This window comes from Bos indicus, chromosome 17, assembly GCF_029378745.1.
Source record: "Bos indicus isolate NIAB-ARS_2022 breed Sahiwal x Tharparkar chromosome 17, NIAB-ARS_B.indTharparkar_mat_pri_1.0, whole genome shotgun sequence".
NCBI classification, from domain to species: Eukaryota; Metazoa; Chordata; class Mammalia; order Artiodactyla; family Bovidae; genus Bos; species Bos indicus.
The window spans coordinates 35,078,004-35,100,457 of NC_091776.1; positions in this window are offsets into that span (position 1 = coordinate 35,078,004).

Sequence of the window (22,454 nt, forward strand, 5' to 3'; positions counted from 1 at the left end):
AACATTTCATGGGCACAATAAAGGACAGAAACATTAAGGACCTAACAGAAGCAGAAGAGATTTAGAGAGGCAGCAAGAATACACTGAAGAAATACAGAAGAAAGATCTTAATGACCTGGTGGACCACAATGGTGTGATCAGACCTCCTGGAGTGTGAAGTGAAGTGAGCCTTAGGAAGCATTACCATGAACAAAGCTAGTGGAGGTGCTGGAATTCCAACTGAGCTATTTTAAATAGTAAAAGATGATGCTGTTAAAGTGCTGCACTCAGTATGTCAGCAAATTTGGAAAACTCAGCAGTGGCCACAGGACTGGAAAAGGTCGGTTTTCATTCCAATCCCAAAAAAGGGCAAGGCCAAAGAATGTTCAAACTGCCATACAATTGCACTCATTTCACTTTCTAGCCAAGATGCTCAAAATCCTTCAAGCTAGGCTTCAGCAATACATGAACCAATAACTTCCAAATGTACAAGCTGGGTGAAAAGGCAGAGGAACCAGAGATCAAATTGCCAACATTCATTGGATCATGGAGAAAGCAATGGAATTGTAGAAAAACATCTAAATCTACTTCATTGACTACATTAAAGCCTCTGACTGTGTGGATCACAACAAATTGTGGAAAATTTTTAAAGTGATGGGAATATCAGAACATTTTACCTGTCTCCTGAGAAACCTGTATACAGGAATAGGAGACACCAAAATTGGCTACCAGATACTCAGGAGGTGGTGGGATAGTGAGAGCATCAGCAGGAATGAGAGAGGTCTACCCCTTGCTTAGCATGTGAGGCAAAGGGCTTGCAGTAAGCCAGGTTAATGGGCTTAGAGCATGCCCCCCCCCACCTTCCACAGGGCCCTATACTCTGCTAAAATGGTCAGAGCTGAATCAAAACTGACCAGGAAGGAACAAAATGATGAAGTAAAGAGAAGGTCCAGATAAAAGTAAGGCAGACTAATAGAGGAAAACAAAAACTCAGAAAAATATTTTTTACATTAAAAAAATATACTTAACACTACAAGAAACAACAGAAGTTGCTAGAACAAAATATTCTGATAGGAAAACTAAATTCACATAAAAATGAGTAACAGAAAAATGTCAGGGTCAAATCCAAAAGGTCCCATGTGTTTTCAATAAAAGTCCTATTTGAGAATTTTTACATCTTGTGAGGATGAATTCAACTACCATTTTTTAAACTAGGAGTAAAACTACCCATATGACCCAACAATCCCATTACTGGGCATATACCCTGAGGAAACCATAATTGAAAAGACACACGTATCCCAGTGTGCACTGCAGCACTATTTACAATAGGTAGGATGTGGAAGCAACCTAGATGTCCATCGACAGATGAACGGAAAAAGAAGCTGTGGTACAAATATACAATGGAATGTTTCTTAGTCATAAAAAAGGAACACATTTGAGTCAGTTCTGATGAGGTGGATGAACCTAGAGCCTATTACACAGTGTGAAGTAAGAAAGAGAAAGATAAGTATCATATATTAACACACATATATAGAATCTAGAAAGATGATACCGATGAACCTGTCTTTAGGGAAGCAATGGAGATGTAGACAGAGAGAACTGACTTGTGGACACAGTGAGAGAAAGAGAGGGAAGGATAAATTGAAAGAGTAACACTGAAATATATACATTACCATACTTAAAATAGCCGGTGGGAATTTGCTATATGATGTAGGGAGCTCAAATCTGGTGCTCTGTGACAACTTAGAGGGGTGGGATGGGGTAGGAGGTGGGAGGAAGTTTCAAGAGGGAGGGGACATATGTCTACCTGTGGTTGATTCATGTTGATGTATGGTTATTGTCCAATTAAAAAAATAAATATATCATTTTTGCTTCCTTAAAATGTCATGAGAAGGAATGAATTCAAAACCCAGATAAATTACTATCAATTTTGACATAAAAAAGAGTGTAAAGAGAAAGGAGATGGAATACATTGTTAGAAAAAACATTTAAAATCCATTTCAATTTCACTAGCCAACTTTTAATTTGTGACTACTAAAATTATGTTAATAATTCTAAATTTTCAAATTACTTTTCAGATTTATTATTGATTCTTTGTTCTTTGCCTCATGGCAATGTTTGATTTTGACCTTGATTTCAGCCAAATATATACACATATATAAAATACTCCATCAGAAGAGAGATATTCTGCCATTTACCATCACATGGATGGACTTGAGAGCACTATGTTAAGTGAAATAACACAGAGAAAGACAAATATTGTATGGTATCACTCATATTGTAATCTACAAAAGCAGAATTTGTAGAAAGAGAATAGAATGGTGGTTACCAGGAGCTAGGGGGTTGGGTGAACTGGGGAGATGTTGTTAAAGGGCACAGACTTGCAACTAGAAGATGAGTAAGTTCCGGACAGCTTAATGCACAGCACAATGATTGCAGTCACCTGTACAGTTTATGTATTTCATTGCTAAGAGACTCCATCTTAAATATTCTCATGACAAAAAATAAATGATAATTGTATGTCATGATAAGGACGGTAGCTTAAGCAATGGTGCTAAACATACTGTAATATGTAAATGAATCAAATCAACACATTGCATGTGTCAGACATTATATCTCAATAAAAAATTACTGTGGGTCATCAGTTTGCATTGGACCCAGTGGGAGGTCTTTCTGCTGGTTTTGTCTGGGTCACACACACAGCCTCAGTCATCTGCAGATGAGTTCTGCAGGCGAGCTCTCTTACACAGCTGAGGGTTGGTTTTGGCTGTTGGTTGAGGCTTTCTCTCCTTGTTGGGAAGTCTAGATTGGGTTTCTTCATGCAGCGGCAGCAGTAGAGCGGACTAGTGCAGAAGCTGCAAGGCTGCTGGAGGCAGAGCAGTTCAGAAGCCACAACCTAACACTTGCACTGCATTCTGTTGGTGAAAGGAATCATATGGTCATCCCAGATTGAAGGGGAAGGGTGGGGAAATTAATTCCACTTCCTGACTAGAGAAGAGACTGAGTCGCATTATAAAGGGCCTGGGGAGGGAGGAATTATTGTGTCCCTTTGTAAAGAGTCTTCCTTAAATCCACGTCCTCTTCTGGGACAGATGAGTAAAGGGGCAGAGAGGCCAGCAATGCCATGGGACTGGGGCCTCTGAAAATGGGAGGAAAGAGCCAGAGTGAGGCAGAAATGTCTATCCTTCCCACTCAGGCCACAGACTTTAATATTTTAAAATAAAGGATTCCTATCAATCCTTGAATAGCAATTTCAGACAGTTTCAGAAAGTAACATTAGTTCTAATAACATTATTCTCTGCTTATAATTTCGTCTCCTTTTTTTGGCCTCACTGCATGAGATATGGGACCTTGGTTCCCTGACTAGGGATTGAACCTCCACGCCCTGCATTGGAAACATGGGGTCCTAACCGCTGGGCTGCCAAGAGAGATCCTTTGCTTATACCTGTCTCTTTTAATCTTTTGCTATCACTTATATGTGGAATCTAAAGAAATGATACAAATGGACTAACATACAAAACAGAAATAGATCCACAGACATGGAAAACAAACCTACCGTTTCCAAAGGGGGAAGGTAGGGGCAAGGATACCTTAGGAATTTGGGATTAACATACACACACTGCTGCTGCTGCTGCTGCATCGCTTCAGTCGTGTCCGACTCTGTGTGACCCCATAGACGGCAGCCCACCAGGCTCCCCCGTCCCTGGGATTCTCCAGGCAAGAACACTGGAGTGGGTTGCCATTTCCTTCTCCAATGCATGAAAGGGGAAAGTGAAAGTGAAGTCGGTCAATCATGTTTGACTCTTAGCGACCCCATGGACTGCAGCCTTCCAGGCTCCTCCATCCATGGGATTTTCAAGGCAAAACTACTGGAGTGGGGTGCTGTTGCACACACACATTACTACATATAAAATGGATGAACAACAAGGACGTGTATAGCACAGGGGACTACACTCAGTATTTTGTAATAATCTATAAGGGAAAAGAATCTGAATAATAATAATAATTTTATATATATATATATATATATATAACTGATTCATTTTGCTGTACATCTGAAAAGAACACAGCATTGTAAATCAACTACACTGCAATTTAAAAAAAGATTACCATGACAAATTAAAAAAAAAAGCAAAGCCACAAGCAGTAAATTCATTGAATAATTGATCCAAGATTTTTAGATTACATACATATTTTTGTTAAGCCCTGGCATTAGTAAAGACAGTTTAATTACAGTTTAAACATATTTTACTCTTTTTGTAAAAAAAAAATCATTTAATATACTAGGAAGTGAAGTGAGATCGCCATACTACAAAGTTTGTTATTAAATATTGGTATAATTAAGGAAAGTTTCAATCTGAAGTTTTCTCTTCAAGGCTTTACAAATGAGAGAGATTCTTCCATACTTAGATGGTTTAAATGACGGCACCATATATACCAAAGGAGTGGGGAGATGAATATTTCTAACCATAATTCAATTTGCCTATGCAGCCACAGGGCCAACCAACTTCTCATTATAAGAACGTCTGCCAACCTATCACAACCCTATGGATTTGGGTGCTGATGAGTAAAAGGAAAACAAAGCCTGCGTCAGTGGCTCATGAGACAAGGAGTTCAGGGCAAGTGGAAGCAGTGTCAGTGAGGGAAAGGCTGCGAGTGTGCATTAAAGAATCCAGTGCCTCTACAGCTCCCAGGAAGCTTGCTCAACAACTGCTCCAAATCCCTCCCTTTGGGACAGTCTAACATTCATGGAGCAAAACCGGAGCAGGAATTGAAACAAGCCTGTCCTAAATGGCTGGGCCCTGGTCTCACAGACATCTTGGTGTCACGGCTTGGCTGTTGTGACGTCTGGTCAGAGTGGGGAAAGAGGCTAGTGCCATCTCCCTCTGTATCTTTTCACCTTTTCAATCTGAATCAGAGCAAACTGTAAGGTGGAAAAACAGAGCCCAAGACGGGAAATGGAAAAGCGGCTGCTTCACACCTTTTCTGTCCTCCCTCTGCTGGGGCTTTCCTAGTGCTGAGCTCTAGCTAGTAGGGAACCGGAGGGAAAGAGAGGTGCCCACAGGGAGCTGCTGGTGTCTGCGGGACTGTTTATATGCAGGAATGTCCCAGAAAGGCTCACCCCACCTACACTTTCTCTTCCTTTCCACTTAAGGTAACAATGGGCGATGAATCTCTCTTTCACCCCCTTTCTCCCTTGCTTCCCTCTCTATGACTGAATTTAATGGGCATCGACACAGCTCAGGGACATTGACAAAAGGCATTTTAATTATGAAAGTTGTGAGACGTGTGACTTAGAATATTTTCTTAAGGGTGTGATAAATTCTGAATTTTGCATGTCTTTTATTCCGGGTATGCACATGTTCACGGGCATGCTTAGCTGCTCAGTTGTGTCCCAGTCTTTGTGACTCCATGGACTGTAGCCCTTCAGGCTCCTTAGTCCATGGGATTCTCCAGGCGAGAATACAGGAGTGGGTTGCCATTTCCTCCTCCAGGGGATCTTCCCAACCCAGGGATCGAACCTGCGTCTCCTGCGTTTCCTGCAATGGCAGGTAGATTCTGTACCACTGAGCCACCTGGGAAGCCCACATATATGCACCCTAACATTAAAAAATTATTTTTATGAGTCTCAAAAAATGATATCAAGATTGAGTCTTCAACTCCCGATCCGGGGGGCCCAGGTTCCATCCCTGGTTAGGGAACCAGATCCTGCATGCCACAACTAAAAAATACTGCACGCTGTGACCAAGAGTGGAGATCCCATGTGCCGCAAGTAAGACCTGGCATGGCCAAATCAATAAATATTAAAAAAGGTTGAGTCCTCAGAAAAATCAGTATTGTTGATATAGGATCATTTGTATTTTTTATCTTTACTAAAGCCATATATGATACTTAGTTTACCTTGTAAAAAGCTGTAGCACAGTGGAAAAACATTTGCATATTGTTTATGATATGATCTTCGGTCAATGGGAGATTATAATGACTGTTTTTGACATATTAAACTGTTTTTTCTGTGCTGAAATTTATGTAGCATATGCTGTATCTAAACAGTACTAGAGAGAAAATCGGCCCCTGCATTAGAAACTGGGGGAAAGCTGAGGCTTCATTTGTTGTACAGGAGATGCCCAACTGACAAGATCACCCTTATACATGGAGATACTCAGAGGAGCTGACAACTGGCCAGGCTGGCATATAATGAAGCAGGAAGGAGGCAAAATAGTGGTCTTAGGGCTTTGTGTTCACTTTGTAGATATTTTAGAAACATTGGAAATTATTTCTAATAATATTTTCAATATGTACAGTACAGATTCACAAAAATCCTGTCTACCTGCATTAGGTAAACTGTACTATACTCTTGAGTCTCTGGCATGGATGTCGCTAATCTCAGCCCACTCTGTAGCCAGCAGAGGTACTCACGGTGACCTTTCTTTAATAATAATAGTGCTAATGTAAATCTCATTCCTCTCGGATAGATTCTATTCCCACCACTGGTAGGTGGTAAAACAAGCCAGGACTTGAACCCACTAGTCTTCTTCTTCAGACCTGTGATATCATCTTGCATTTGTACCTTGATATCAAGTCAAGTTGTGGAGAGAATTCTATTAAACTCATAATTCAAGCTGATAGTTTTTTTAGTGCAAGTATATTGAAATAGTTCCTGTTGGAGAGGTAGACTAAAATGCTTATTAAATGCAACAAATTGTACTATAATTCTGCTGAATATGTCATTTCCTTGCTTCAAAATCTCCAGTGATTCCCTATTGAGCCATACCTAAGTGATCCATTGAAGAAATCAATTAAAATGAGGACAATGCTGTAAACACACCCCAATATTTTATATTGAACATGAAACATGGGCGGCCACATGGGATATGGACTCAGGATTTTGCCTTGAGCAGGGGTCCTCTGGTGGAGTTCAGAGGGGCCTCCTTACATCATGGTCAGCTGCATCTGAAGTGTGCTCTTTAAAGTAGAACAAGATCTGAAAGACATCTCTGAGGCAACCTGAGCCTAGAATCCTTTTTGAGTTTTATATATTTTCTCCAGTTTTCAAAATAATTTCTCCCTCATAGCTAGTTTAACATGAATGTTTTAAGGTCTTCACTTTAATCAATTCTTTCCAAAGCAGTCTACTTACAAAATGTCATAGAAATTATCCCCTCCCCCTCCACCATTCCCTCTCACATTCATATTTCATTAGGTTACATAGCATTTAATTAAATTACAGTATTCTGCAAAGAGTTGGACATGACTGAGCACACATGCACACATTCTACTCACATGTATAAGAAGTCACCAACAGCTTATGAGCAAAGGTAACTAATTCTTGATCAGCCCTGAACTCAGATGGTGGGAGCAGAAGTGCCAGGAGGCATGAAGAGAGGCAACTGTCTCCCAAGTTCAGGCACAGGAGGCATCAGTGAACAAGTTTTCCAGATCGAATAAGAAATATTGATTATCTACAGAGCTAATTGACTGGACATTCACCACAAGAGCTTCTGATTTTCAGATTTCTCAGCCTGATTCATGAGCATTCACAGTCCTCAGACTTGCCTTCCCTGCCTCCACCCCCATTCCCCTCCTATTCCCCTGCATATGTCATGTGGACCATGGATGAAGACTGTATTTACTTCTCTCCAGCCAGAAGTATCAACACTTTGGTACAAGGCACTTGGCCCAAACTCTCTTGGAATGTCCCTTTCAGCACGTGTTTCTTTTGAAATCCGACACATCCTTCAGATCTCTCCAGAGAGAAGAACCAGTCAGCATACCCCAATATATACAACATAAATCCACATACATACCACTGACTTTCCCAAAGGATCCCCAAACAACTTGAAAATATTCAAAATAAATACAAAACAGAACAAATGAAAGAAAAGAAAAGTTACAGGGGAAGACACATGTTCAAGTATTTGGGTTGATCTCTCATCTCAGCAGAGTTTGTAATTTGTTTATGGGCTTTTCTTAATTTAAAAGGCAAAAGAGCTATATCATTATTTTTTACCTGATAAAAGAAAGCAAACTTGTTTACCTTTAAAGACCAATTCATCCCTGATACAAAAATCAAACCATGTGTAACTACACGTTAACACAGAAGAGGAGCCTCCAGAGAGAGGGCTTGATTGGTTTGCCAAGATAACTTCATGGACCCTTGTTAGAAATCCCTAGAAATCTTTTCATATTCTATCCAGGCTCTTAGACCTTACCTACCATTCTCTGAGAACTTTTTTTTTTTTTTTGGCTTACAAATAACAGAAATTTATTTCTCATAGTTCTGGAGGCTGGGAAGTCCAAGATCAAGGTGCTAGGAGATTCAGTGTCTGGTGAGAACCTGCTTCCTGGTCTCTGAGAACTTTCTGATGGGTCATCTCATACCAGCACTATTGGGTACTTCAGAGACTTGGGGCAGCATTGAAACTGAATTCTGATCACATGGGACTGATTCTGCTGAGCCTCTTGACGGCTGATTGATCTTGCTGACTTACTTATTAACCTTCCTGCGTTTTATTTTCTCGTCTATAAAATGATATTCAATAACTGGGAAAATATAACTGAAAAGTACCTATCACAGTTCCTGGCACATATCAGGTGGCAATAAAAGGTAGTGTTATTACATTATTACCAGTTTTTCTTAAAAATCAACCAACAAACAGACAAAACAACAACAAATACTTTTCCTCCTCCCTGGCTTCTTTTTCTCCAACTTAAAAATGCACAGGTCTTCTCAGTCTTGAGGAAACCTTGGTTTGATGGTGATGTGCCATTCAATCTACCATTTTATTTCCTACTTGCTTTTTAGCACGGTTTCCTTACTGTTTGCCATTTCACTAACACTTCAAAATTTGGCTCTCCAGCAACTTTACCTTCACTGTACTGAAACTTTAAGATCCCCAGTGACTCAGTGTCACTCTTTGCAGTGCTCAGCAATTTTAAGAGACGTTGAGATTTCCCCTTCCCTGTCACTCTACTTTCTTCCTCCTACTCCCCTGTGTCTTCATTCAATTTCTCCTACCTCAACTCTGTCCTAATGGTGGTTATCACCCAAGGAGTTGTCCTCAGACCTCTGCTTCACATAATCTCCACTATCACTGACTAATTTTATCAACAAACATCTTTATATAGATGCCTCCCCAATTTTTCTTTCTAGACCAGATTGTTCCCCAGATTTCAGCTGTAAAACTGTTTAATTTCCATTTAAACGTCTATTAGGCATCTCAGACTCGGTACACTGAATGAAGCAGACCAACTTCCCCAAATACAGTCTCTTCAAACGTCTAAATCATCTTTGATTCCCTCTTATCTCCCCATATCAAGTCAGACATGAAGAAATGTCAATTCTTCCTTTCTCATTTCATCTCATCTCTGATCTCAAAGTATCAATTCCTTTTTACTCCCTCTACCACTGCTAATATCACCTATCATTCGGTCTTCTTTTTTTTTTGGCTGTGCCACACAGCTTGGGGGATTTTTGTTCCCTGACCAGAGACTGAACCCGTGCCCTCCTGCAGTGGAAGTGTGGAGTCTTAACCACTGGACTGCCAGGGAACTCCCTCCATTGCAGTCTTGGAATATTATAATCTTCTCAATTCTAGTTTTGTTTGACCTTAATCTAGTCTGCATTCTGCTGCCAAGTTATTATTCTTTAAAAAACTACTCTCACTGAATATCAATATATAATATCAAATATAAAATTTGGCATTATATCAAATATAGTATGAAATATTCAACAACTGCTCTTACTGAATATCATAACTGCCCTCCTCAAAAACATTCATGACTCCTTAAATTTTGTAGAATAGACAACTCACCTTAATATTTCAGAGTTAGAATTTCCAAAATTGAATTTAATTTGCCAGTTTAGACTTGTCTACAACTAAATCTTGACATTAATATTTATTAAAATAAAATATCCTACTCATAATTCCTAAAAGCCAATGATGTTTTTAGATTCCAGCTTCTACTCTCTGTCTTTCTCTGCCTCCTTCACTTAAAAGAAAAAAAAGACAAATAAATTTCATGATTTCTTTCTGCTATATCAACTCTTACGTCAATATCGATCCATTTGTTTGCCAAGTTTCTATGTCTAATTCCAGGAATATCACATGTGACACAAACTTGAACAATCAATGTGCCAGCTCCTCCTTGGCCATAATAATTGTTTCGGGGATGGATATATGACCCATGTATGTTCAAGTAGTAACAGAATGAATCCTAGGACTTGTGAAGATACCCCTGAGAAGAGATCCAGGATAGGACTGAGTAGGCTGCAATAAAAACTGTCAAATCTCAGTGGCTTAACCCAATATGTTTCTTTTCTTGCTCAAGTCACAGTCTGATGTGGGGTTGGAGGCTCCCCTTCAGGGCTCTCCTCCAAGCAGTGATTCAGTCATTTAGCACCTTGCAGCATCCTGTACACTGCCATTTTAAGCAAGTGATGGCAGACGAAAAGAGGCAGAGAACATGGTTAGTCTTAGACGTTGAGTGGCCAAATTTTTTTTTCACTCGGCAAAAACCCAGTGACTAGACAAAGCTAATCAAAGCTATGGTTTTTCCAGTAGTCAGGTATGGATATGAGATTTGGACTATAAAGAAAGCTGAGCCCCAAAGAACTGATGCTTTTGAACTGTGGTGTTGGAGAACATTCTTAAGAGTCCCTTGGATTGCAAGGAGAACCAACCAGTCAATCCTAAAGGAAATCAGTCCTGAATATTCATTGGAAGGACTGATGTTGAAGCTGAAGCTCCAATCCTTTGGCCACCTGATGCGAAGAATTGACTCATTAGAAAAGACTCTGATGCTGAGGCAGATTGAAGGCAGGGGGAGAAAGGGATGACAGAGGATGAGATGGTTGGATGGCATCACCAACTCTATGCACATGAATTCGAGCAAGCTCTGGGAGTTGGTGAAGGACAGGGAAGTCTGGCATCCTGCAGTCCATGAGGTCACAGAGAATCAGACACAGCTGAGCGACTGAACTGAATTGGGCAAAAGCCCAATCATGTGGCTTCAACCAAACTTTAAGAGAGGTGGGAAATACAGCCCTATATGCCTGGGAAGGGGCTTCCCTGGTGTCTCAGGTGCTAAAGAATCTGCCTGCAACTGGGTCAGGAAGATTCCTTGGAGAGAGGAATGGCTATCCACTCCAGTGTTCTTGCCTGGAGAATTCTATGAAACAGAGGAGTCTGGTGGGGTATAGTATATGGGATCACAAAGAATCAGACAAGACTGAAGCGACTAACACTTTCGCTTTCACTTTTCCTGTCTGGGAAGAGGAAAATGAAACAAGATTTGCTAAACGTTTGGGATTCTTTCTGGCACGTGAGGGAGGGTATAGGAAAAGTAAGATTGTTGAATTTAAAGATGCACAAAGTATCAGGATTATTCTTTTACTTCCACAAAAAGTTAATATAAGATTTTTCAGAGTGTATGATACACTCAAAAAGAGCCACAGATGTGCCTGTGCCCAGCCAGAGGACTCAGTGTTTTAACTCCTAGGGATGTAAAATGCTCTGAGATGGAAGGCTAGTCCATTTCCATATTATTTCTTTCATGTATACACAGCAATTTGCCATCCTGTGGACTGCCTGGAAAAGGGGGAGGTCAAAGATGGAAGTACTGAGGAGAAAGAGGGGAATGAAAAAGAGCAGGGAGAGAAAGGAGAGGTAATCTAGGGAGAAAAGGGGAAGAGAAGGAGAGAGAAGAAGGAGGCAGTAGTGGTAAGACTGATGGCATTTGTGCTTGGAGTTTCTAGTCATCAGTCATCAGAGAGCATTTTCTTAATTCCGCACTTTTGCAAACAGACTAGGCTTCACACATGTGGGGAAGTGCGGCTGGTCCTGCTTATATATGAAACAGTAGAAAATATAGATATTGGTCTTTGCCCCCAGTTCCTGGCACAGATCTCCTAAAACTATTTCCTAGGTGATAACAGCACTAGGAGCATCTTCTCTTCTAATATTTGGCCTTTGATCCCTGGTCCTGACACAGGGCTCCTAAATCCCTTGGAATTTCCTGGATGGGAATATATTTTGTTCTAATGGGGTGACTCCTGATACGCCCCTGGGTGGGGGCTGGTGACCAGAAAGACCAACTCATGATTAGAAGCTTGGAATTTTCAGTCTTGCCTCATTCTCCTGAGAAGAGAGAAGGGCTGGAAATGGAATTAATGATATATGATGCCTGCATGTGGAAAGTACAGGGTTTGGGGAGCTTCCACATATGGGGTGAGTGGTACACCCCAACTCCTCCACAGGTACAGAAGCTCCTGCATTCAGGACATGTCCAGAGCTCACCCCATGTACCTTATTACCTGTATCCTTTATGATACTCTTTAATTACTGGGAAACAGTAATGTGAGCTGTTCCAGAATGATTATATCCAAAGAAGGTCCCAGGAACCTGTGATAGGTAGCCAAGTCAGACCGAAGTTGTGGGTAACCTGGAGACCTATAACTTGTGATTCGCATCTGAAGTGGGGATGAGGGACAGCCTTGTGGGATTGAGTCCTTCACCTTTTCGGCCTGGAACTTGGGTTGGTGTCAGAGTTGAACTGAATTATAGGACATCCAGCTGGTATCTCAGAGAACGGCTCGATGGTAGAAAAATCCCCACACATTTGGTGATCAGAAGTGTCAGAAGTGAAGTGTTCTGTGTGGGTAGTAAAGGAGAGACACACAGGAAGAGTGTTTTTCCCCTTTACATGGTAGTAATAGACCCCTACCTGCGTGAAATGATTCGAATGCCTCCTAGACACATCCTTGATAGAAACACAATCTCCCTCCCTGGCTGCTTTCATGGCATCCTGGTCTCCATGTTTGCAATTTCCTGCCAGGGGGTCATTTTCTTTGGTGTAGGCTCCTGGGAAAAGTAATGTGCATCTGGGATAATATATATATATATACTTTTCTTTTTTTAATTTCCCTCTTGCATTCCTTTGTACAGACTGATACCCCAGGCTTTTTTTCAGAGGCATCTATTTGCCTAACAGAGATTTAGAATGGTCCAGAAAGAATGTAAAGAGAAAAGTTTATAATATCTAGTATGGGATTTAGGTCGAAGACAACAGTTAGTGAAGTTAGGCTTTATTAAGAGACAGGATTTTCTAAGTTCATTTAGCGCTCAGATAAAAGAGTTTCTCCTGTAGGCCCAGTGCTATCTAGGTCATGAGACATAGAGAAGGATATTATTTATATGTTAAACAATAAAGTGTCTTCTGTGTCCTGGGCATCATTCAAAGTGTTAAGAATTCAGCAAATACACAAAAGAGGCAGTCCTTATTCAGGAATGTCCATACAGTGCTGTGCTGGTAAGTGTTTAATAGTGAGCTCTCTGGAGAAAGGGCTTTGTTTTGGGGTATTTGCTAATTCATGCTGCAAATGCTCTCACCTTGGCTGACTTCAAATTACTCACATGATAACACTAAATGCAGAGTTGAGGAGGGATGTACTACATAGCTGTTAACTCTCCTGAACTGGTACAAACTGGCTACAGTACACTGATGGCTACATATGAAATAAGACTGTGTGTAAGAGAGAGAGAGAGGATAAAGTGTAGAGGGCAAGGTGAGGTAGATGGGAGTTATTGCTAATGTTTTAGTTCCTGTCTTGGGTGATGCTTTTTACCATAATTAGGATATTTTAATAAACAACGAGCTAAAAACAAAAGAGGAACATGCAGGAAACCAATGATTGATAATGCATTATGAACCTAAAATTCTGATTAATTCAAGTCTATGCACCCAAGGACCATAAAACAAAAGTAAGATATGACACAGAGAAAATGTCAAAAAGACCAAAACATCTCTTTTCAGCTGGAGAAATGGTGGGAAAGAGAAGACCCAGAAGCTGTGGGCAGAGATGGACTTGGGGCAAATAGGCAGGTCTTTGCCCTGCCTTTAAAAGCCTGTCCTGGTGAATTTTCTAGAAATATTCAAGCAGATGTGAGATAGCTCACGAACATCAGGGCGCTTGACTCACCTTCTCAGATGAACGGGAGCAAGCACCCCTCACGACTGGGAACCAGTGACTCAGGAAGAGTGTGGGAAGACTGGAGACAGGCGGGCCTCAGCAAGGCTAACTGTGACCACAGGAGATCAGAATTCAGAAGCCTGGAAGTTTCCTAAGTACCCTGAGGACAAACCACAGAGGCTGAAAAATGCTGGTAGACTGGCTAGGCCCAGGGCCAGGGTGAGGAGGCTGTCCTGAGCCGAGATTTCCACTCAAAAGGACAGGGGCTGGACCCACACACTTCAGCAGGCAGGCCAGCACTTCACCTCTCAAAACCAGATGAGCTAGTTGCACCTCTGTGGCCACCAGCGTAGGAAGCACAAAGCCCAACTATTTATTTCTAGAGACCAGTGAGGATATAGGGGGCAGTGCTGGGAACTATCGGAGAAGGCAATGGCAACCCATTCCAGCACTCTTGCCTGGAAAATCCCAAGGACGGAGGAGCCTGGTAGGCTGCATTCCATGGCGTCGCTAAGAGTCAGACACAACTGGGCGACTTCACTTTCACTTTTCACTTTCATGCATTGGAGAAGGAAATGGCAACCCACTCCAGCACTCTTGCCTGGAGAACCCCAGGGATGGGGAGCCTGGTGGGTTGCGGTCTATGGGGTCGCACAGAGTCGGCAGCAGCAGCAGCAGCAGCTGGGAACTATGTGTCCTAATCCTCCTAGTCTATCCTGAGAGAGGATATGTAAGCCACACCTTGTCTCTTCCTGGAGAGGAGCAGCCAGAGGGAAAGGAAATGCAGACCCTGAGCACTCACAAAGACGGAGTCCTCACCTAAAGGGATTGTTCTTACATAGGGGCATCTCCCAATCCCCTGCAGGTGCGGAACTGCTCTTCACCTGGGACTTCTAATCATCCAGCTTTAGGCACTAGCTCACTCTGACATAACACGTCAACACCAGCCTAGCTTCCATGGTAAGCTGACCTCACCCAACATGGGACTGCTAGGTCTCAATACTCACAGTCAAGTAGGGAACCAAGACTGACTTGTGCTTCTGACTCATTAAAAATATATATTTTTTCTTATTGGTTGCAGGAAGACCAGGGACTTCTTGAGGTGAGAAGCTACATTTTATCCATCTTTGTATTCCTAACATCTAGTACTGAGGCCAGTCCAGAGCAGAGGCTCAGAAATGGCTTGCAGAATCAAACTGAACAACTTTCTCTCAAGCTCTTAATCCTAGTCTATTGTCTTTTCTAACATCAGATGACCTCCCTTCTAACTTCGGGGAGGAAATCAATGATGGTGACACCGAGCAAGACCCTTTGGGACCCCTTGGCTATATGAGCCCCCCCACCACAGTGTTCCTTGTCTCTTGAAGCAAAAGGCTTTGCTTTACACCTCCTCTGAGTCGCAAATGATCAGGAGTTAATGATCAGGAAAATGTGAATATGTAGAAACAAAATATAGTTGTTGAGTCGGGAAACTAGCAACAGTTCAGACAATAGATGAGCCACATAGCAGAGCCACAGGACCTTTCGTTCTTCCCTGAAGGACATAGATAACAATGCTTGACATATATTCGTAAGTTGTTTTTACAGAAACCAGACTCCCACCAGATGGAAACTGCTGACCATAACCACAAAGACCCCAGACCGACTGGGATAGAAGACTGGTGATGTTGACTCCTGAAACATCATCCTGTTACCTCACCACCAAACAAGCAGAAGAATGTTCATGAGCTAATCAGGCATCCTGCAACCCACACCCCTATCGTTGGCTTTAAAAACCCTTCCTTGAAGGCCACAGGGGAGTTCTGATCTTTTGAGCACTAGCTGCCTGTTTTCTTTGTTTGGTGCCTGCAGTAAACACTGTCTTTCCTTCCCCACAACCCAGTGTCAGTGGATGGGCTTTGCTACGTATTGAACCAGTGGACCCAAGTTGAGTTAGGTAACAATGGGAGAAGATACACACCAGCCACCTCTTCTCACCCTCTAGGAGTGTGGTTTTTTTCCCAAAGCTCCTTGGCCCTCTGTTCACTCTGTTCACTTCTCACCAGCCCCCTTCCATCCAGTCTCTTTGCCTACTTATTACAATACAATTGTAACAAGCCTCATCTCAGTGGGGTTTCCAAGACCCTCCAAAATGTGGTTTTGTGCTCTCCTTATCCAATCTCATTTCTTGCTGGTGTCCAATCTGGTCAGGTCATTTCCCCACAAACTCTCAATAGACCCATACACCTGCAGCTTGGGATACCTTTTTCCTCTTCCAGTTTCAGTTTTTACACTCTATTCTTGACAGCACCAGCACAATGCAAATCCTGATGGAGAAGGATAGACGAACTTTTTACATTATAGCCAGTATGTTTTAAAAAAACTTCACTACACCCTCTCAGTCCTAATTGTTTAAGCATTAAGGAGAGTGAACCAAAAAAACGATCAAGAAAATTCCAATCCCCTCTTTATATTATGTCTTTCAAATCCTTCTCTCAACTCTTCGTCACCCATCAAAGATAAATGGACATGTGTGCGTGCACGTGTGCGTGCGTGCACACACACACACACACAGCAGCAACTTCTTCAGGTAGAAGCCCCCAGGGAGGGTGGGATTACTCAGAATTGTGAGAATCAGGACCCACAACTTCTGCTTTCCCCAGCTCTGACTCAACTGCTGTTAGGCTATTCTTACATTTATAAGACAGAATGGGGAACAGAGTCATTAGAAATTAGAAGAAAGCAATTGGAGAACTGGAATTCTTAGGAAATTATGGAAGAGTGACTCTAATAACCCCATAGGTTAGTACCATTAAGTGACTAGTGGGGAAGGAGCTGTCAGATCTTTAGATTTTGGAGGAAAGGCTTTTACCAGTTTTGTTAGTATTGCTATTTGTGACACTTTAGTTGGGATTGAGGCAATAATTTCCCTTCCAAATTTCCATAAATGTAGGGAACCAGGTTTCAGTTTGTTAAAAACAGAAATTTCTGGCTAAGCCAGAGAGAGAAGAGTTGTATTTGACACAGCTTATTAAGGGACCAGTTTTCAACTCTATCAGAATAAGCAGACTGATCATCAGTCTACTTATTCTGATAGAGTTGAAAACAGGACAAGGCTAAAGCTCTCTCTGCAGGCATGATGACCTCTCTAATCAGATGTGGTAGTTAATTTTGGGTGTTCACTTTGCTAGGCCATAGTACCTAGAGATTTGGTCAAACACTATTCTAGATATTTCTGTGAAAGTATTATTTTAAATGGCATTAACCTTTAAATCAGCAGACTCTGAGTAAAAGCAGGTTATCTTCCATAATGTAGGTGGGTCTCATGCAAGCAGGTGAAGACATAGATAGAAGAAAATTGACTTCCCGTGAAGAAAAGGGAATTCTGTGAGGCATGTGGACTGCAGACTGAAGGCGCAGTGCTTCCTTTCCCCATGTCTCTAGCCTGCAGTCCACCCTGCAGCTTTCGAACTCACTAGCCTCTACAATGATGTGTGTGTGAACCAATTCCTTAAAATAAATCTCTCTCATAGATAGATAGATAGATCAATCTCCTATGGGCTCAGTTTCTCTGGAGAATTCTAACAATATACTCTCTTACATAAGCTTAAAATCTTCCCTGAAGAGTGAGTTCATCATATCTCAACACTGACTCTTCTCTTATTCTACCTTTACAGGCAGATCATTCTAATATCTTTATCTCCCTCAGAGAAAAATTATAGGCATTATCTGTAGGCAAAGAGAAAAAAGAATAAATAAAGCCAAACATAAAATTCATTTTGATAGGTACTAATTTTTGATTAGATATTAAGTTTTGTGATAGATATTAAATATGTGATTTCTTTGCATAAGATCATTTTAATACTCAAAGAAATTAAAAAAAGAAAAAGAACGAGTAGGTGGAAGAAGAAAAAGGGGAAGAGAAGGAGGAGTAGAAGGATACTGAGAAGGAGAAGAAGAAATAGAAATGAAATTATTAAAATGAGCAGTGGGTTTTTTTTAAAAAAAATCTAAAACAAAAAACAGCATCCGTTCAGGATGAATCAATAGACTGGCCAAACCCTTTTCTAGTAAAATGATATTTAGTTGTAAGAAAAGCAACCACAATTTTTTTTTTCTTCTCTCTCTATTACATTTATTTGTGATTCGTACATTGTCTATTTCAAAGTCTCATTTAAACTTTCTATGGTGAATCATTCCCATCACATACTTTCTTAGTAATGGTAGTGAATCACTCTTTTAAAATGTTTTAAGTACTTAATGTTCCTTAGCATTCAACACTTAAATTTGTTATATGCTACTATGTATAAATGACATGATCATCATAAGATCATCATTTTCCATAGAATTGAATAAGCATTTAAATAAGGTATGAATGGATATTGTCTTACTTCTGACATTCCTGAAAATATATTGTTGACAAGATCAGGAAACAGACTAGTATTGCAGAAAAAGTCCTAAACTTGAAGTCAAAAGACCTAGAGCCTAGTGCCGGGGTCATCTTAGCAAAGCTATTTGATATTTCTGAATCACAGACATTTTTAATACTTGAATTCTACTATGAACATCATATGAGATATTATTTCATGTGAGAGTGCTTAGTTCAGGGAGGGATTCATTCATACAGTGCAATTTAGGGATGTGTGGAAGTGATACTGTTTTACACAGTGAAAATGCATGATGAAAGGAGTTAGGGACTCAAGAGGACATTTAAGGGTCTTTCCCAGGAGCTCTGGGCTAAGAACAAGTGACTAAGTTGAAGAACTCAGTGAGCCCTCTTGGCTAACAAGAAGGGCTCCAATTGGACCATCCTGGTTTCCCTGAACCCTAGGCTCAGGGAGAGATGTGGGAAGTATGGCCTTACAGTGTGGCTGACCAGAATGAGAAGTCACCACTGGAGAAGGCCAAGTGGCCTGAGGGGTCCATATTCTCTAGGATGGCAGGTGGCAAAGTCATCGCTTCAGGTACAGAACCAAAATGTTCAGAAAGCTCACTTCCAGATATTTCAGAAATGTTGCCTAGTAAGGGGTCACCCTTGATATCAACAAACTTACATGTAGATAAAAATATACACTTTTCTGAATTGTTGGAAGGATAATGTACTTAAAGGACTTAGCACAGTGTTTAGTATGTAACAGGTCCTGACTAAATGACAGCTGCTCTCATTATCATCATCATCAAATGGGAAAAGAAGGTAAAGGAAATTAAAGCCCTTGGCAAGGGAAGGCCCTCTGTAGATTATTTCTGAATTATTCTAGAAAGGATTAAAAAACACTTAGTTTTCTCTGAATGAGCGGAATTAACCATAAACCTGATAAAGCACAGAGGATTCACCTGAATCATCTGAATAATAACTGGAGGTAGAGTGGGAAAGCATTGAGATTGAGGTTTCCAGAGCTGCCAAGGGGTAGGAACTAATGACTCCCCACATCAGCCCATGTTCCCCTAGGGGGAGACCCTAGGGAGGGCATGTGTGCTCATAAAAATGAGTAGATCATCATGTTAAAGCATTTAATCTGCATATACTTATTCTCTAATTTGTCTTAAGTAGAAATACCAGGAACTGGAGAAGACTCTTGAGAGTCTCTCGGACTACAAGGAGATCAAACCAGTCAGTCCTAAAGAAAATCAACCCTGAATACTCATTGGAAGGACTGATGCTGAAGCTGAATCTCCAGTACTTTGGCCATCCGATGTGAAGAGCTGACTCACTGAAAAAGACCCTGATGCTGGGAGAGACAGATGGCAGGAGGAGAAGGGGGTGACAGAGGATGAGACAGTTGGATGGCATCACCAACTCAATGGACATGAATTTGAGCAAATTCCAGGAGACAGTGAAGGACAGGGAAGCCTGGTATGCTGCAGTTCATGGGGTCACAAAGAGTTGGACATGATTTAGCGGCTAAACAACCACCAATGAATAAAGTCCCCTCAAATCTGATCTGAACTTAGCACTTTAACTAATATTTTTACTTACTTTAATATTCATAATAATCTTAAAGGTCTGTATCCTTACTCCTACTTGATATGTGACAAGGCAAGAGAGCAGAGAGCTGAAGTGACTTTTCCCAACTGATACTGAAAGTAAGGTTGAAATCCAGGGCAGTCAGTCCTCAAAATCCCTGCCGTTTGCTCCACACTCCTCATTGCACTCATGCCCTCCCTTCCTTGACAGCACTCCTGTGTTTAGAAGAAATCTTTATTCTGCACGGAGCTTTGCAGTAACACTGTCCTGTGAACACTGACCTTAGTTTTTTGAAGTGGTTTCCTCATGAGTGCTGCTTACCATCATCACTGACTAGCTTGTTGCTTCTCAGAGTGCTGGTGAATTTGGGTGATGGCACATAATCAAGCCGTCTCCACTTTCTTTGGCCACAAACCACTTGTACCACTAAACAGAAAAGAAGAAACAAAAGGAAATCAAGTATACAAAAATGATACAAGTGTTAAATGACCCAAATCAGAATTTCTTGGTTTATCTCACTGATGGATTCTCTTCTAAAATATGCGCTCTCCGTTTGCTGTTCTCTTTATAGATATCACACGTTCAAACACCCACTAACATTAAGGATATTTCCTCTATTTCAAATTGGACATTTTTTTTCTTCATTTGAAATAATGCATCTAAACTTCACATGATGTTAAGATATTTACTCTAGATTTCTCCAACCCTGTGTGCTGTAAAAATGTAAGCAGAAAGAAAACAGATTCTAGTTAAAGTGGCAAGATTTATGTCCCTCTCAAAAATGAAGAAAAAAGTTAAATTTGGATTTTCACATTATTGTTTTCCATTAATTCTTGTTTCAACATTACAGAATTAGTAGGAAATAATGTGTCCTGTAAGCATTCTGTTACTTCAAACATGTTCATCTTTAATTAGAAATTTTTCCAGTTAACCAAAATTAGGTCACACCAAACTTTCCAAAATACTGCATTTAAAATTTTGGGGTTGACTTTTGATGTCTCCCTAACATCTATTTACAAAATGAAGAATAATTCTTTTTATAAATGTCAATAATTTTTTTTTTAAAAAAACCTCCCACATTAACTATAGCTCCTGGTGCTTCCTCTACATGTTCATAAAAGAATTACTTTTTGAGAGAAACGTTCCAGGTAATCACCCACTCTCTTCTCTGATGGTTAGGAGTTTGAACCCTTTACAAACAAAAACATCACTTTTTCTTCTTGTTATAAAACCTGGATTTTTAACCTGAAGCCTCAAAGCAGCAGAGTACTGCTGGTAAAAGGTGAGATGCCAGACACCACCCCGCCACCTTTCATCTCAGTGACTGCCTACCACTTTTGTTCACTGATGTACGCGCTCTAGGTGTCCGCCTTCACAACTTTCCACTTGCGTGGAATTCCATCTGTTTAATCAAACCGAAACAAACTGTAGTGTCAAGGTCCTTGTACCTTAGAAGATTTCCTTCCTGATATACTATCTTGTTAACCCATTGCATCATTCAGAAGAATAAATACCCCAGCTCAGCACACAGGAAATGTAGCGAAAAAAAGGAAATAGAGACTATTAAGATATATACATATATTAATATGTATCACACATACACAAACACACAGACTATGTGGTCTACGTAACAGAAAAGTCACACATATATTAAACATATACAATGATATATGACACGTGCACTTAAAATTATAAGCCCTGTTAATTACATTTGGATTTTTCCTCATTTTTCAAAACAAAGAATAAATTACAATATAATTCTAAATTTGTGGTAGGATTGTGTAGCGGAAAAAAATATGAAACAGGATTCCAAATTCACTCACGGTAGACTTCCAAGTACCAAGAAAATGCAGCTTCTTTGTGTTTCTACGGTTAACTTCATCTTTCTTTGTGAGTTCCCATCCTGCTAGATGGAGGGGGCATTTAAATGCATCAATAAAGAACTGATTATTTCTGTCTAAATTTCAATCTATGCAAGTATGATATGATACCATGAGTCAGAGCTGGTTCAAATGGCTTCTTTTGGGTGATTCAGTCGTTCATTTCATGCTTGTCTGAGAATTCTCCTTCTATTCATATGGGGCAGAGGTTAGCTGAATGAGGGGCTTTGCTATGCTCTCTGTGGCATCCCTGGCCACACGCTGGCTGGTGTTCTCTGCACTCTGGCTGTTCTGCTTCTGCCCCGGGCATGCTGCTGCTGGCAGCTCTTGAAGTCTGGGGCTGGTATGACCGGCTTGTGTTCTCTCAGTTTGGCCTGAGGCCAAGGTTCCTCTCTGGTGACTTGGCCCCTGGAGGTTGGCTGCAACCTGGCTTCAGAGCCACTTGCTCCTACCTGGGGATTTCTGCCAAGTTGGTCAACATACAATTGCTTCTGCTGCAGCCCTCATCCTGCCAGCAGGAACCCAAGAACTCTCTGCATCATCTGAGTGCCAAGGGCGGCTCCAGAGGGCGAGCTCAGACTCTTCCTGAGTGTGTGGTGGCCCCACATGCCCTGCAGGCCAGTCTCTCCCACATTCACAAATAGGAGTAAGGCTGCTCAGCTTGGCCAGCAGATATGTCTGC